The sequence below is a fragment of the Lepidochelys kempii genome, chromosome 9, assembly GCF_965140285.1.
Source record: "Lepidochelys kempii isolate rLepKem1 chromosome 9, rLepKem1.hap1, whole genome shotgun sequence".
In the NCBI taxonomy this organism is placed as follows: Eukaryota; Metazoa; Chordata; order Testudines; family Cheloniidae; genus Lepidochelys; species Lepidochelys kempii.
In genome coordinates this window covers 54,490,616-54,506,373 of record NC_136388.1, presented here as the reverse complement: position 1 = coordinate 54,506,373, position 15,758 = coordinate 54,490,616, and positions in this window count along the sequence as shown.

Below are 15,758 nucleotides of genomic sequence, written 5' to 3'. Positions count from 1 at the left end.
TTTCTTAAAGGAAAAACCACTACATGGCATCAGAACAACCTCTGCTGAGAGATAGACAACATAACATGCTTTATAACACTTGCATGCATCTTGGGATGCTTTTGTGGAAGAAGGTGTTACATATGCTCATTTGGATGTGGTAGAATGTTTCCATGGCTAGAGCAATTTTTGTTTGTTTTCTTGACAAAAAGAAGTCCCCCATGAGTTTTATTAGGCCACAAATCCTGATCCCTATTAACAAGGGATGCAAACCAATTTACTGGGTTGATCTTCCTCTTGATGCAGAAAAACTAATTCATCTTTAAGAAGTCGTAAAGTTTATAATATTGTAAAATGAGGCTTTCAAAGTAATATGAAAAACAATGTTTAACTTCCTGGGTCTCGATTTTATTTTCCTGTTAAAAATGTTTTAATAAGGATTCAAGGCTTTCTTTTACTTGACTTAAATTGGGTATTTAAAAAACAAACGCCCCAATATCCAGGTATGGGCTCTGTCCACCTACAGCCAAGAGTAGTAAAACTCTCACCTCCCACTGACAGGAATTCTGGATCAGGTCTGTTGTGGGGAGTCTTCACCCATTTCATTTTTCTAAAAACTATTTTTCACAAACTTGTCAGCATTACAATACTCATGGAATCTGAGAAGACTGTGATACCAAATCAGTTGTGTCCTAAGAAAGTACATATAGGTGCTGTAGCAGCTGCTTTCCACAGAGGCTGAAAGCTCAGCAGTGGTCTAGGAAACTGCCAGCTTCCAAAATGAAAAATGCAAAGTTAGCCTCCAACCTGGCAGTAACATGTTAACCTCTAAGCCCTGAGGCCAGCCCTTGGTACTAAAATTTTATTTTATTTTTTTTTAAATGATCCTCCAAGTTACAAAGAGCTATCTTAACTGTTTCAGGATTATTAGCAAAATGCTTTGAGGGACGAAGGAAGGAAACATTTGTACAAACCCTTAATTTGTCTGTGCTAGAGAATCTGAATCATGTAATCTCAGACATATCTTTGAGTTCTCTGTGTATGGGCATGAGAGGAAGTTCTTAAATGATTGATTTCAATTTTTTCTGTTATCTGATGAAGGCAGGGGAAATGGTACAGGTAGCTGTCTGGAATAATTGGGGTGCTGCTGAAGAAATAGGTTTGGAATGCTTTTTACATAATATATAACAGGGTTCTGCCCTGGAACAGACTCTGTTGTTGCCACTTGAAGAGTTTTAAAAAATATTTATTTGTTTTATGTGTAGTCTGTTACTTAAAGGGAATATCTGTTGAGGTCAGTTTCTCTTGTCTGTTTATTTGAAAACAAAATGCACATTAAGAAATGAAAGACCTTTTAAAACATGGAACTGAAACATGGAACAGTTGAATGAGGTGAGATGTGAATAACTTTTAGAAAAATCTATTGTTACAAACATTTACTATTTGTACTAGATTGTAAACTATATATCAGTACAGCAGAACATTATGGCATTAATTTAAAAACTGTCCTAAAATGAAAGAAAAACTTCAGTTAGATTAATGTGCTCTTTAAATGAGTCTTGGAAGGCGTGGCCTCTGCACTTGTTTATGGAATCCAAGTAGATATAGTTAATCCCAAGAACTGTTCCAGAGAATTCTGTTCATGAATTAGGTTTCATTTTTGTTTTTCAGGTAATGTCATTCCCTCTTTCCCTATAAATTAGAAGTGGTGGAAGCTGAACATTCCTTTCCTTGGGGGGCAGGGGGTGGGGAACATCTTGCTTATGTAAACTTCTTATAACTTATTACTGGAGACCAATGCTAGTTGTACAAAATATTAAAATAAACTGTTACAACATAAAAGGAAATGTTTGTGTATTGTTATAACAGCATTCACAGCATGTTGGTGGGGGAGTTGAAGTAGCAATTTTGAGAGTGTTGAATTGGAGAAATTTCATTAAGTCCAACTGCCAAAAAGGTGAGGCCTATTGTGACTGGTTTCTGCTGTTTGATTTGTAGTATGGGCATTTAAAAAAAAAAAAAAAAAGGCCCTGGCCAATGATTGTAAAGAGCTTGTAACTCAATGGTATGTATATGTACTTGTGTACTCTTTGAAACACAGGGAATCTCACAGGTGACTTTAACGCAGTTGGGAGCACTCTCCCTAAGAGCCAGAAAGATGGTTCAAGTTTCATACCAGGAGATGAGTTGATATTCATTGCTGAGACTGCACTGCGGTGTGTGCAGTGCTACACAGAGAGTTCTTTCTGCCACTCTGTGGCTCTTGATGTGAAAGTTAAAGGTTGTGGGTACCTTTAAGGAGAATGAGTAAACGTTTCCCGTCTTGATAAGAGACTCCAGAACAGGGGTTCTCAAACTTTTTTTTGTTGGGCTCTCCTTTGAAAATATTTCAGGTTGTGATGACCCTCTAGAGTTACCATATTTCAAGTTCCCAAATAGAGGCTGGGACACGGGGGTGGGGAGTGGGATACAGCAGCCCCCTCTCTCTGGCCACCCAACTCTGAAGGCAGCACTGCTGCCAACAGCAACACAGAAGTAAAGGTGGCAATACCATATCATGCCACCCTTACTTCTGCACTACTGCTGGCGGTGGTGTTGCCTTCAGAGCTGGGCACTTCGCCAGCAGCCACTGCTCTCCAGCCACCCAGCTCTGAAGGCAGCGCAGAAATAAAGGTGGCAATACCAAGTCATGAACATGGGTTCATATTTCAAAAATCTGCTCAGATGGGATCCTGCCTATCAGTTCCCTGAGGGAGTCAAAGTCTGCATTTCTGAAGTCCAGGGTCTGCTTTCCTTTCTTCCTTGTGTCAGGATCGTGAACTTGACCATTTCATGGTGTCTACCTCCCACGTTCCTATCCACTTTTGCTTCCCTACTAATTCTTCCCTGTTTGTGAGCAGCAGGTCGAGAAGAGCTCTGCCCCTAGTTGGTTCCTCCAGCACTTGCAGTAGGAAATTTGTCCCCTACACTTTCCAAAAACTTCCTGGATTGTCTGTGCACTGCAGTATTGCTCTCCCAGCAGATATCGGGGCGATTCAAATCTCCCATGAGAACCAGGGCCTGTGATCTAGTAACTTCTGTTAGTTGCCTGAAGAAAGCCTCATCCCTCTGGGCCGGTGGTCTATATAGCATATTCCCACCACAGCATTACCCTCGTTGCTCACACTTGTTCCATATTATATTGTATCAGCTATTCAGTATTATACAAATATAGTTATTTGTGGCTTTCAGATTTTTTTGCTCATTCTTAAAATGAAACACTTACTACGTAGTATCACTAGGAATGGAAGATTTAAGGAACTATGCTGTTACCCCCAAACTAACTTTTCTATATTATAGATGCTGCTTTTAAAATGGCTTAATTTGTGTAAACTTGTCCTAAATGAAAAGTTGTATGCTCTTTGGTTCATTATATTAGTGAAACACAGTCAGGTACTCTAAAGTTGAAATATCTGAAAATAAATCCTTCTTCTGGGTTCTGGATTTCAGGGAATATAAAAATATGACAGAAGATAAGACCTAGTGGTGGTGCTGGTCACTTGAGCTAACTTTTGTTCTGAAGGTACATGATCTGTGGGATTTGTGGCTGCTTTTGGATGCCCACTTTGCAGAAGTACCCAGATTAATTTTTCTTCCCCTTTGGCTAGGGTATTGGTGACTTCTTTTAGATGTGGATCTTGCCACAGTCATCTGTAGCACCTCTAGCCTGGGTTACACTAATTGGGGCTACACTTGAAGAATGCTCAAAAGTGTCAGCTAATGGAGAATGCAGCTCCTTGTTTGTTACTCATATCTTACTTGTAGAGCATATTACATGGTTTTCCATAGGGTACCCTTGCTTCCAGTTTGTTTGCAGAGGCAGTTCAAGGTGGTGTATTTGACTCAAGGCTCTTCATTTTTCAGGTACTGGTTAGGATCAGAGAGATGGTCTCAATGGAATCTTCCTCAGATGAAAGCCAACTTAGGTGATCTAACTTGGTGTGTATTTTTATATAGGTAGTGGCCTCTCAGTTCTTGAGCTCCTCTTTGGTTTGAAGGGCCAGAATTAGAAGGTTTTTAGGGCAAAGCCTGTTGGTTTACTCAGATTTTCCCTGAAGGGGTAGTTTAGTGGGGAAGGAGTTCCATTCTATTTTGGAGGAGTAGGAACGGACTTCTTTCAGGATCATGAATATTTTATTAATAGATTTGTGCTTTTAAAGCTTTTGTTGTAAATGTGCCTAGAAAGATACTATGTGATACATTACCTTTAAAAACAGATGACCATCTGTTTATCCTGTATGGAGAAAACAAGAAGAGCTCAAAAAACTTACAAAAAGGAAGACCTACTTTCTCAGCTTTGGGGCCTATTCTGCTAGAGCAGCGGCCCAGCTATGTGCTAAAAAATTCAAAATTTGCTTCTCTGGTCTGGCAGGGGGCGGGGCTGGCTTGTGCTAAAACTTTATTTCTAGTAGTGATTAATCTGACTTGTAATTAATCTTGGATGTGATCCCCAAATCTGTGTATTTTAATTCTAATGTTTTAGCTCTAATTGAATCTCATCATTTCTTTCCCCTTGTGACAAGATGGCCAATGTTAGTATGGTGGGTCCTGCACTTTTCTTGGTGGGAGGGCTAAGATGCCACCCCTTGCCCCTGCTCTTGGGGTGCCAAGGGCCCCGCTAGTAGCCCGGGAAGATGGCAAAGGAGGGAAGTTGTCTGGATTTGCTCCTCACTCTGAGCCCGCAGCCCCTCTCAACCCCTGCAGGTTCTTACCCTCTTGGGTGGGGAACCTTCAGTCCTTAGACACTGGGGGAGGGAGTTTCCCTTACTTCGGTTCTCTGGTCTTTCAAATCTCACAACACACCTCAAGCCTTGCTCCTTCTCCCTGTCTGCCTGAAGCAGGGGGTTTTATGAGGTTCCTGACTGGGCCTTAATTGACTACAGGTGCTCCAATTAACCTGTAGCCACCCTCCCTAGTCTACTGGGAACCAGGCCTTAATTAGCCTTGGGCTTATATTTCCACTCCACCACTACTCCCTGGCCCTCCTGTCTCCTACTGCAGAGTTGTTGTCCTAGCAGTGCTGGCTGATTGTGCCCCATTTCTGGGGTGCTGTTACTGCTGCTGTGAGGAGAGGACTCTGTGGGTATGATCCCCAGAGGGGCATGTGAGGCCCCGCTTCTTCCATCTCCTTTAGGGCCTCCCTTGGCTGAGTTGCTGTTGACCGTGCTGCTGCTGCTGTTAGAGAGCTTGTCGTTGCTGCTGCTGGAGCTGAGGAGGGAGTAGAGGAGGCCTTGTTCCGTGGAGGGGGTTTATACCATCTTTGCTTCTGTGGTGGTAGGTGCCTTTGCTGTAGGGTGCTGGGGGAGTGGTGTGGAGCCCTCCCCCTGGTCTGTCCATTCCCCTACTGCCACCACCACCACTCCCTCCACCTTCCCTATTATCACCTGGCTCTGATCTCTGCTCCCCAGCCTAGCTGTTTGCTCTGGCCTTCTTCCACCTTGGGACAGCTGCAGCAGTGAGCAGTCATTTGTTTTTCGGGTGCGCATTTCCTCTCCCCTCCCTTGGACTTGCCCTCCCTCACCTGCTGCATTCAGCTGGTGGGCTCCCTTCCCCTCTGCCTCACCCACTACCCTGTTTTTGCAGCTGCTTGCCCCCTTTCCCTTTGCTGCCTGCCCCGCCTGTCCCCTTCTAACTTCCCTGTTTGCTCTGTTTCACCCTGCTCTGTTTTTTGGTCCTTGGTTACTTTGTTTGTCCCACCCTCGTCCCGTGGTGTGAGCATGGTTGCCAGTCCCATTTCCCCACTTTTGGTTTGGTTGCTTTTGAACCCACCCTGTTTTTTGCTCCACACCTGAGGCATACCTGATGTGACCCTCCCCTTCATTCCGACCCCTTGATTTTTGCCTCCTGGTCTGCCCTCATTGCCTGCGTGCCCATGCTCTGCTGTTGGTGCTTGAGATTCCCCCCACCCCCTTTTTTTCTGTTTTTCCCTTCACTGGAACACACTCCCCCATGATGTCTTAGTTTTCCCCACCTTTCCTTAGTGCAGCCAGGGGAGCCAGTTTTTTCATCTTGTGCTGGGAGCGGTGTTCCTTGTTTTCTTCTGTCCCTTTCTGTTGGTGCCCTCCTGCCCTGCTCTCAGCCTAGCGGGTGGGGTGTGGTAGCAGTTTCCTCCCCCCTTCCCTTCTCTCCCACCCCTTCCTACCCTCCATTCCCCTCTTTCTGCCCTAGTGGCTGTCCCTATCCCTCCCTTCCTGTGGTGGGTGATCCAGGGGGTGGGACTTCCCTGGTTGCTCCTGCAGCTCCCTTTCAGTCCCCCCCACACACCCTCCCTTGTGATGGCCGCCTTGACTGTCGCTGCCAGACTGCCTGCCATCACTGCCAGTGAGGCAGTGGCGGGCACAGATGGGGACTCCCAAGACTCCGTTGCTGCTGCTGCAACCTCTGCCACCTCCACCTCTGGGACCGCACCCTTGGCCAGTGGGAAGGGCCGAGGGATGAAGCAGGGTAAGGGCCCCGCCCAGAAGGTGAAACCTCCCGTGGCGGTGGTCCCCTCTCCCGCTGTGGCCCCATCCCCAACCCGTTGCTCCCTCCACCAGCCCTGGAGGTGCTGCTTCCTGGGCCCCAGGTAGCCGTGACCCCTCCGCTCGCTGCCTCGTCGTCTGCTCCAGCTGTCTCCCAGAATACCATTCCTGGTGGCCAGGGCCCCTTTCCCACCCTCACCAGGGAGCACAGGGTGTGTTGCCTTCTTGTGTCTGCCTCGACACATGTAGAAACCTACTTGCGGGTGGTGGGGCCCACGGCCATGGTGGCGGCCTCTAAGATGTTTGGGAAAGTGGTGTTCTTTCTGGTGTCGAAGGCCACTGCCCAGGAGGTGGTGGAGAGGGGCTTGGTAGTGGGGGGGGGCATTCATGTCCCCCTTGAGCCTTTGGAGGACCTGGGCGAATGGGTGGTGTTTTCCTCGGTTCTTCCCTTCCTCCCCAATGCCACCCTTTTGCCGTTCCTCTCCACCCTTGGGAAGCCCTTGTCCATCCTCAGCCCCCTTCCATTGGGCTGTAAGGACCCCACCTTCTGCCACGTTTTATCGTTCCGCCGGCAGGTGCAGGTTCAAGTGCCGCTGGCGGCGCGTGATGGGGAGACTATGGAGGGGTCCTTTCTGGTGCCCATCACAGAGCCCAGTACTGGGTTTACTATTCTTTGGGGCAGGCCCGGTGCTTTCTCTGCTGGGCAGTGGGGCATGTCCAGAGGGACTGCCCCCTGGTCCAGCTTGGAGGGGTATCTTGGACCCCTAATACCTAGGAGGGCGTCAGCTTTACCATGGCCGGCGTCACTGATCGCCCAGTCCCTGGGGTTGCCCCTCCATCTGTGACCATTGTCAACTCTGTTTGGGTCTTGGGGGAGGCCCCCCCCGACGTGCCCAGATGAGCATGCGGGCCCCGCCGCTGTGGTGGGTAGTAGACAGGGGCCCACGGAGGAGAGGGTGGTAGGGCCAGTAGCTGGCATTGAGCGGGGCTTGCCTCAGGGGGAGTCTGTCCTTTTCCTGCTGTCCCGCCCTCGTCTTCCCTTACCCTCCTGTCATCACCCTCACTCCCAGGCTCTGACCCGGCTGGCCAGCCCCCTTCTTCGGGGAGCTGGGAGCTCGTGTGAGGGATGCGCTGTAAGCGGGGAGTGTGGTCCCAGCACCGCCCTCCCCCCATTGGCGAGGGAGAAGAGACCCCCCTGTAAACTATGAAGGGGATTGCTGGTCCTGGGTTTTCCGCTGCCTCTGCCGCTGATATTCATCAGTTGGAGTTGACCGAGGTCTCTGCAACCACGGAGGTGAGCATAAGCGAGCATTCGGCTTCTGGCATACCATTCCAGGTGGCTTCTGGCCCCAGTTTGTGGGGTTTCTCCAGGTGCTGTACGCCTCCGCAGAGTGTTTGGTCTGGCTCAACTGGACCCTGACTGCACCTGTCAGCTTCGGGTGAGGGGTGCGTCAAGGCTGCCCGCTGTTGGGTCAGCTGTACACTCTGATTCATTCAGCCCTTCCTTCATCTCCTTCGCAAGAGGTTGACGGGGTTGGTGCTGTGTGAGCCGAAGGTGCGGCTGGTCGTGGCAGTGTACGCCTATGGCATGCTCCTCGTGGTCCTCGAATGACCTGGTGCGGGTGGAGGCTTGTCAAGCTGTTTATTCAGCAGCCTCCTCCGCCTGGGTCAACTGGGTCAAGAGCTCTGGCCTGGTGTTCAGGGTCAGGTGGCGGGCGAGCTCCCTCCCACCCGCGCTTCAGGCCATCCGGTGGAGCGTGGGTCTGCTGCTGTATCTTGGTGTTTACCTTTCTGCCACACATCCATCTCTGCCGGAGAACTTGCACAGTTTAGAGGGCAGGGTGATGGGGCGGTTGCGGGGCTGGATGGAACTGCTCCGGTGCCTCTCCCTCTGGGGGAGAATGCTGGTGCTTAACCAGCTGGTCCTATCCATGCTCTGGCACTGGCTCAACACCCTGTGCCTGCCCCCGGTGTTCCTGGCCAATCTCCAGAGGCTGGTTTTGGAGTTTTTTTGTCCAAGACTGAACTGGGTCTCTGCAAGGGTTCTCCATCTCCCACTGGAGGAGGGAGGCCTGGGCTTGACATTTATGCGCACGCAGGTCCATGTCTTCCGCCTCCAGGCCCTGGAGAGACTCCTTTATAGTGAAGAAAGAAAAGGAGTACTTGTGGCACCTTAGAGACTAACAAATTTATTTAAGCATAAGCTGGCGTGAGCTACAGCTCAGGCCATTTGTGTTTGCAAATACAGACTAACACAGCTGCTACTCTGAAACCTTTATAGTGTAGGTTACTTGGCTTGGAGCATGTTAGTGCATGCCTTCCTCCACCATCTGTGGGGCTCCAATATGACCGGAAGCTCTTTTTTTTTCTCCATCCAAGAGGTCTTCCATGAGACCTTTCCAAGCTGCCAGTCTTCTACCAGGACCTCCTCTGGATCTAGAGGCTGGTTTCGGCAACCAGATCCTTTGTGGCCACCGAGGGGGTAGATCTCCTTGCAGAACCCCTGCTTACACAATCCCTATCTTCGTGTTCAGGTGGCGGAGTCCTCCTTGGTGTGCATACCTTCAGTGCACCAGGCTGCAGCCCCTCTTCCGGCTCCTCCAGAACTTCTTATTGGGGTTCTGGCTGCACTTTTCCCCCACACTTATTTATTTATGCACACCCCATCAGAGGCCCCACGAAGTCGCGGGACCACCTCGAGAACCTCCTCCTAGCCATGGCCACAGTGGCAATCCATAACACCAGGGAAAGGAGGCTGGCAGAGCTGGGGCCCTGTGACTGTGGGGCTGTCTTTCATCCTTTTTATCCATTCACATATCCGGGCAGAGTTCCTCTGCGCAGAGTCCACCGGCTCTCTCAATGCCTTCGAGGAGCAGTGGGCGCTGTCTGGAGTTCTCTGCTCAGTGTCCCCTTCTGGTTCCCTGGTTTTGGCCCTTTGACCCCCACACCTGTTCCCGTTCTTGCATTTGTTGTCCCCCGAACTCTGGGTTCTGGGTTTAGTAGCCCCTCCCTAGGGTGTGGGAGGGGCTTTTAGCAGTAGGCGAGCTGCTATGAATTCTAATCTTTTCATAAACAAGGAAAACATTATTATCCCAGATGTTGAAAACAATATCTCACAATAATTAGAAATTGCACTTTTAGTTTCTATCCTAGAGTAATTCCTCTTTAAATATTGTTGAACAAGGATTTATCATTTTCTTTTGCAGTGTTCACTGGAACTCCTCTGAGATTTCTTGAACTGATAGGTTAACTTTTCTAAAAACTGCCTGACTGTTGGAAAACTTTGGTTGAACTGGAAGTAGGCTGGCAGGTTACACTTTTGTAACCAGGGTGGATAAAAATCAATGATGATAAAAATGTAAAAATCCGATTTAAATTTAAAAAATTGGATTTTTTTGATAGGTGTTTTCCTCAAAAAGCATTTATCTAAAGATAGTTTTAATTAAGATACATTATAGCTCAAAGATCTCATCATGGAATAGCGATTATAAATTCTAATTCTATAGTATGAGACAATATATTCATTTAATGTTTAAGAAACATTTTGTAAATGAGTTCCAATAGTTCATGCATTAGGGACTCAATCTTATGGGGTTCAAAGAGCTTCTGTATAGATTATTTAGGTTAATCTTTCTATCTACCCAATGGGTCTCAGTGCTCAGTCTAGAAGATACCATCAGAGGTGCTTAGTTTTGCAGTTCTCAAACTGTGGATTTGTGTCTCCAGAGGTAACATGCTTACCTCAGGTAACATGCATAAATGCTTGTTAACAGCAAAAATGTATAGAGGTGAAAAATAACAGACCTCAACCCTATTGTCCCTCTTCAAATTTGTGTACACAGTCAATCCCTTACCTCTTTCTAAAAGTGCAAAGTTTCAAAAAGTTCAGTGAATAGAAGATTGTTGGGGGGGGGGGCAGAATAGATCTGGACAAGGAGAAGAAGTCTGGAGATAAATGTGAGAAGGGAGGGACAGGCAGTAGAAACAAAAGTGAAACTGTTTGAGCAGTATATTCCGGAGGTCTTGAGGTCTTTCTGAGTGTAGCCTTCATTGATTTGAGGTCTACCATACCATTCTCTCACTAGAAAGGAAAATTTATAATGGCAGCAGGCCATAAGAGACCCAGTTTGGGAATATTTTAATGAAGTTCCTCTACCTGTGGGTAAGACAGGCAAGGATGCAAAATGCAAACAGTGCAACAAAGAAATGTAAAGCCTGGTTTCCCGAATGAAACAACATCATGAGAAGTGTTCCAGGGTTCCCCCCCAGCCCCGACTCTGAACTCTGGGGTACAGATGTGGGGACCCGCATGAAAAACCCCCCTGAGCTTATATTTTACCAGTTTAGATTAAAACTTTCCCAAGGCACAAATTCCTTTCTTTGTCCTTGGACAGTATTGCTGCCACCACCACCATCACAAGAAGTGTTCCTTCTCAGAAGGAAGCTGTGTTGAAGATGATAGATATTTATTTATTTAGGTCAGAAGGGACCATTATGATCATCTAGTCTGACCTCCTGCACAATGCAGGCCACAGAATTTCACCCACCACTCCTAAAAAAGACCTCACACCTATATCTGTGCTATTGAAGTCCTCAAATTGTAGTTTGAAGACCTCAAGGAGCAGAGAATCCTCCAGCAAGTGACCCGTGCCCCATGCTACAGAGGAAGGCGAAAAACCTCCAGGGCCTTCCAATCTGCCCTGGAGGAAAATTCCTTCCCGACCCCAAATATGGCGATCAGCTAAACCCTGAGCATATGGGCAAGATTCATCAGCCAGATACTACAGAAAATTCTTTCCCGGGTAACTTGGATCTTACCCCATCTAAAAACCCATCACAGGCCATTGGGCCTATTTACCATGAATATTTAATTACCAAAACCATGTTATCCCATCATACCATCTCCTCCATAAACTTATCGAGTTTAATCTTAAAGCAAGATAGATCTTTTGCCCCCACTACTTCCCTCGGAAGGCTATTCCAAAACTTCACTCCTCTGATGGTTAGAAACCTTCGTCTAATTTCTAATCTAAATTTCCTAGTGGCCAGTTTATATCCATTTGTTCTTGTGTCCACATTGGTATTGAGTTTAAATAATTCCTCTCCCTCTCTGGTATTTATCCCTCTGATATATTTATAGAGAGCAATCATATCTCCCCTCAACCTTCTTTTAGTTAGGCTAAACAAGCCAAGCTCCTTGAGTCTCCTTTCATAAGACAAGTTTTCCATTCCTCGGATCATCCTAGTAGCCCTTCTCTGTACCTGTTCCAGTTTGAATTCATCCTTCTTAAACATGGGAGACCAGAACTGCACACAGTATTCCAGGTGAGGTCTCACCAGTGCCTTATATAACGGTACTAAAACCTCCTTATCCCTACTGGAAATACCTCTCCTGATGCATCCCAAGACGACATTAGCTTTTTTCACAGCCATATCACATTGGCAGCTCATAGTCAACCTATGATCAACCAATACTCCAAGGTCCTTTTCCTCCTCCGTTACTTCTAGTTGATGCGTCCCTAGCTTATAACTAAAATTCTTGTTATTAATCCCTAAATGCATGACCTTACACTTCTCACTATTAAATTTCATCCTATTCCTATTACTCCAGTTTACAAGGTCATCCAGATCCTCCTGTAGGGTATCCCTGTCCTTCTCTAAATTAGCAATACCTCCCAGCTTTGTATCATCTGCAAACTTTATTAGCACCCTCCCACTTTTTGTGCCCAGGTCAGTAATAAAAAGATTAAATAAGATTGGTCCCAAAACTGATCCTTGAGGAACTCCACTGGTAACCTCCCTCCAACTTGACAGTTCACCTTTCAGTAGGACCCGTTGTAGTCTCCCCTTTAACCAATTCCCTATCCACCTTTCAATTTTCCTATTGATGCCCATCTTATCCAATTTAACTAATAATTCCCCATGTGGCACAGTATCAAACGCCTTACTAAAATCTAAATAAATTAGATCCACTGCGTTTCCTTTATCTAAAAAATCTGTTACTCTCTCAAAGAAGGAAATCAGGTTGGTTTGGCACGATCTACCTTTTGTAAAACCATGTTGTATTTTGTCCCATTTACCATTGACTTCAATGTCCTTAACTACCTTCTCCTTCAAAATTTTTTCCAAGACCTTGCATACTACAGATGTCAAACTAACAGGCCTATAATTACTTGGATCACTTTTTTTCCCTTTCTTAAAAATAGGAACTATGTTAGCAATTCTCCAATCATATGGTACAACCCCTGAATTTACAGATTCATTAAAAATTCTTGCTAATGGGCTTGCAATTTCTTGTGCCAATTCTTTTAATATTCTTGGATGAAGATTATCTGGGCCCCCCGATTTAGCCCCATTAAGCTGTTTGAGTTTCGCTTCTACCTCAGATATGGTGATGTCTACCTCCATATCCTCATTCCCATTTATCATGCTACCATTATCCCTAAGATCCTCTTTAGTCTTATTAAAGACTGAGGCAAAGTATTTGTTTAGATATTGGGCCATGCCTAGATTATCCTTGACCTCCACTCCATCCTCAGTTTTTAGCGGTCCCACTTCTTCTTTCTTTGTTTTTTTCCTATTTATATGACTATAGAACCTTTTACTATTGGTTTTAATTCCCTTTGCAAGGTCCAACTCTACTTGACTTTTAGCCTGTCTCACTTTATCCCTACATATTCTGACCTCAATAAGGTAGCTTTCCTTACTGATCCCTCCCTTCTTCCACTCCCTATATGCTTTCTGCTTTTTCTTAATTACCTCTCTAAGATGCTTGCTCATCCAGCTTGGTCTACAACTCCTGCCTATGAATTTTTTCCCCTTTCTTGGGATGCAGGCTTCCGATAGCTTCTGCAGCTTTAATTTAAAATAATCCCAGGCCTCCTCTACCTTTAAACCCATAAATTCTTCAGTCCAATCCACTTCCCTAACTAATTTCCTTAATTTTTGAAAGTCAGCCCTTTTGAAATCAAAAACCCTAGTTGCAGATTTATTTTTGTTAATCCTTCCATTCAGTTTGAACTGAATTAGCTCATGATCACTTGAGCCAAGATTATCCCCTACAACCATTTCCTCTATGAGATCCTCATTACTCGCCAAGACCAGATCTAAAATGGCATCCCCTCTAGTCGGTTCAGCAACTACTTGTTGAAGGAATCCATCAGCTATCGCATCTAGGAAAATCTGAGCCCTATTATTATTACTAGCACTCATCCTCCAGTCTATATCTGGGAAGTTAAAGTCTCCCATGATCACACAGTTTCCATTAGTATTTACTTTATTAAAAACATTAAAAAGGGCTCTATCCATATCCAAATTAGATCCCGGTGGTCTATAACACACCCCAAGCACTATCCTAGGGGAGGCTCTAATAGTTTTCTTCCCCAATTTAATTATTGCCCAGACAGACTCAGTCATATCCATTTCATCGCTTCTTATTTCTTTACATTCTATCTCATCATTGATATACAGTGCTACTCCACCACCTTTACCTTTATTTCGGTCTTTCCTAAACAGCACATACCCTTCAATACCTGTAGCCCAGTCATGACTACTATTCCACCAGGTCTCTGTTATACCTATAATATCTGGTTTCACTTCCTGCACCAGTAACTCTAGTTCCTCCATTTTGTTACCTAGGCTCCTTGCATTAGTGTACAAACATCTTAATTTTTGCTGTTTGGCCTCACTCACATTCTGTACCCTATTAGGTTATACTGGTAGTAAAATAACCGTGCCTATTAGACTTGTATCTACACTGCCCTTCCTCCTACCTACAGCTGTATCCACTCTTACTTCATTTTCTTTCCACTCTATGCTAAATTCTGGCGTGGAGATTACCTGGACATCTCCCAACCATCTCCCCCAAATTCCTAGTTTAAAGCTCTCTTAATCAGTTGTGCCAGCCTCCATCCTAGAAGTCTATTTCCTTCCCTACTCAGATGAAGTCCATCCCGAGAGAACTGTCCTCTATCCATGAATGCCTCCCAATGGCCATACATCCCAAAGCCCTCCTTATAGCACCACTGCCTAAGCCATCTATTGATAGTCATAATCTTGTCACACCTTTGTTGCCCTTCTCTAGGAACAGGCAAAATCCCACTAAAGATCACCTGAGCCTCAATTTCCTTAAGCGTCCTCCCCAGCCTAACATAGTCTCCCTTAATACTTTCCAGTGAGAATCTAGCCGTATCATTTGTTCCCACATGAAGGATAATTAGGGGATTCTTTCCCGCTCCCTTTAGAATCCTTTTTAACCTCAGGTCTACATCCCGTATCTTAGCACCTGGAAGACAGCACACCCTCCTATTTTCTGGATCAGCTCTGGTTACAGGCCTATCTATTCTTCTCAATAAAGAGTCCCCAATCACATAGACCTGCCTTTTCCTAGTGACAGTGCTATTCTCCAGTCTATCCCCTGTTCCCTCTGGCTGCAAGTTTTTTCCATCCCATTCTCCCTTGTAATCCTTTTTAACCCATCCTGTATCCTCCTGGGGCTCATATTTGGTGTAATCTCCATTAACCCTTCCCTTTTCCTATAGGACTAACCGCTCTTCTCTTCTTCCTTGCCCTGTCACCTTCAGTGACTACCTGCTGAGCCCCTTCTTCATTTACCAACTCTGCAAACCTATTCTGAAGCTTTATTTCTCCTTCACTAGCCCGTCTTTTCCTCTGCCTAGTTCTTTTAGTCACATGCTTCCACTGACCACTTTCCTCACCCAGTCTCCCCTCAAAATTCCCTAGTCCTGCTTCCATCTGCAAGTCTGAGCTTTTCCCTTCAGATACCTCATGTCTTTGCTCCATAATCTGCTCAAACCCCTTCCTAAACTCTACCAGACTTTCCACCTGCATCTCCAAACCTCTGATCTTTTCCTCCATCAGCTCTATCAGACGGTAGATGAAAGAAACATGTCTGAACATGCAGGATCTTCAGGTTGATCAACTTCTTTATTTCATACTTTTTTCTTAAGCACTGCCTGTCTTCCTTCTGGATTATTCTTGAATTCTCATGTTTGAGGGAAAAAATATAGTTGTTACTGTTTGGTACTATCATTTTAGATGCAGTTGTGATAAAAAAATAAATAGCTGAAATAGGCAAAGCTTCTGTCAAGGTTCCTTCCCCACTCTGAACTCTAGGGTACAGATGTGGGGACCTGCATGAAAACGCCCTAAGCTTATTTTTACCAGCTTAGGTTAAAACTTTCCCAAGGTACAAACTATTTTACCTTTTGCCCTTCTACTTTATCGCTGCCACAACCAAGCGTCTAACAGATATATAAC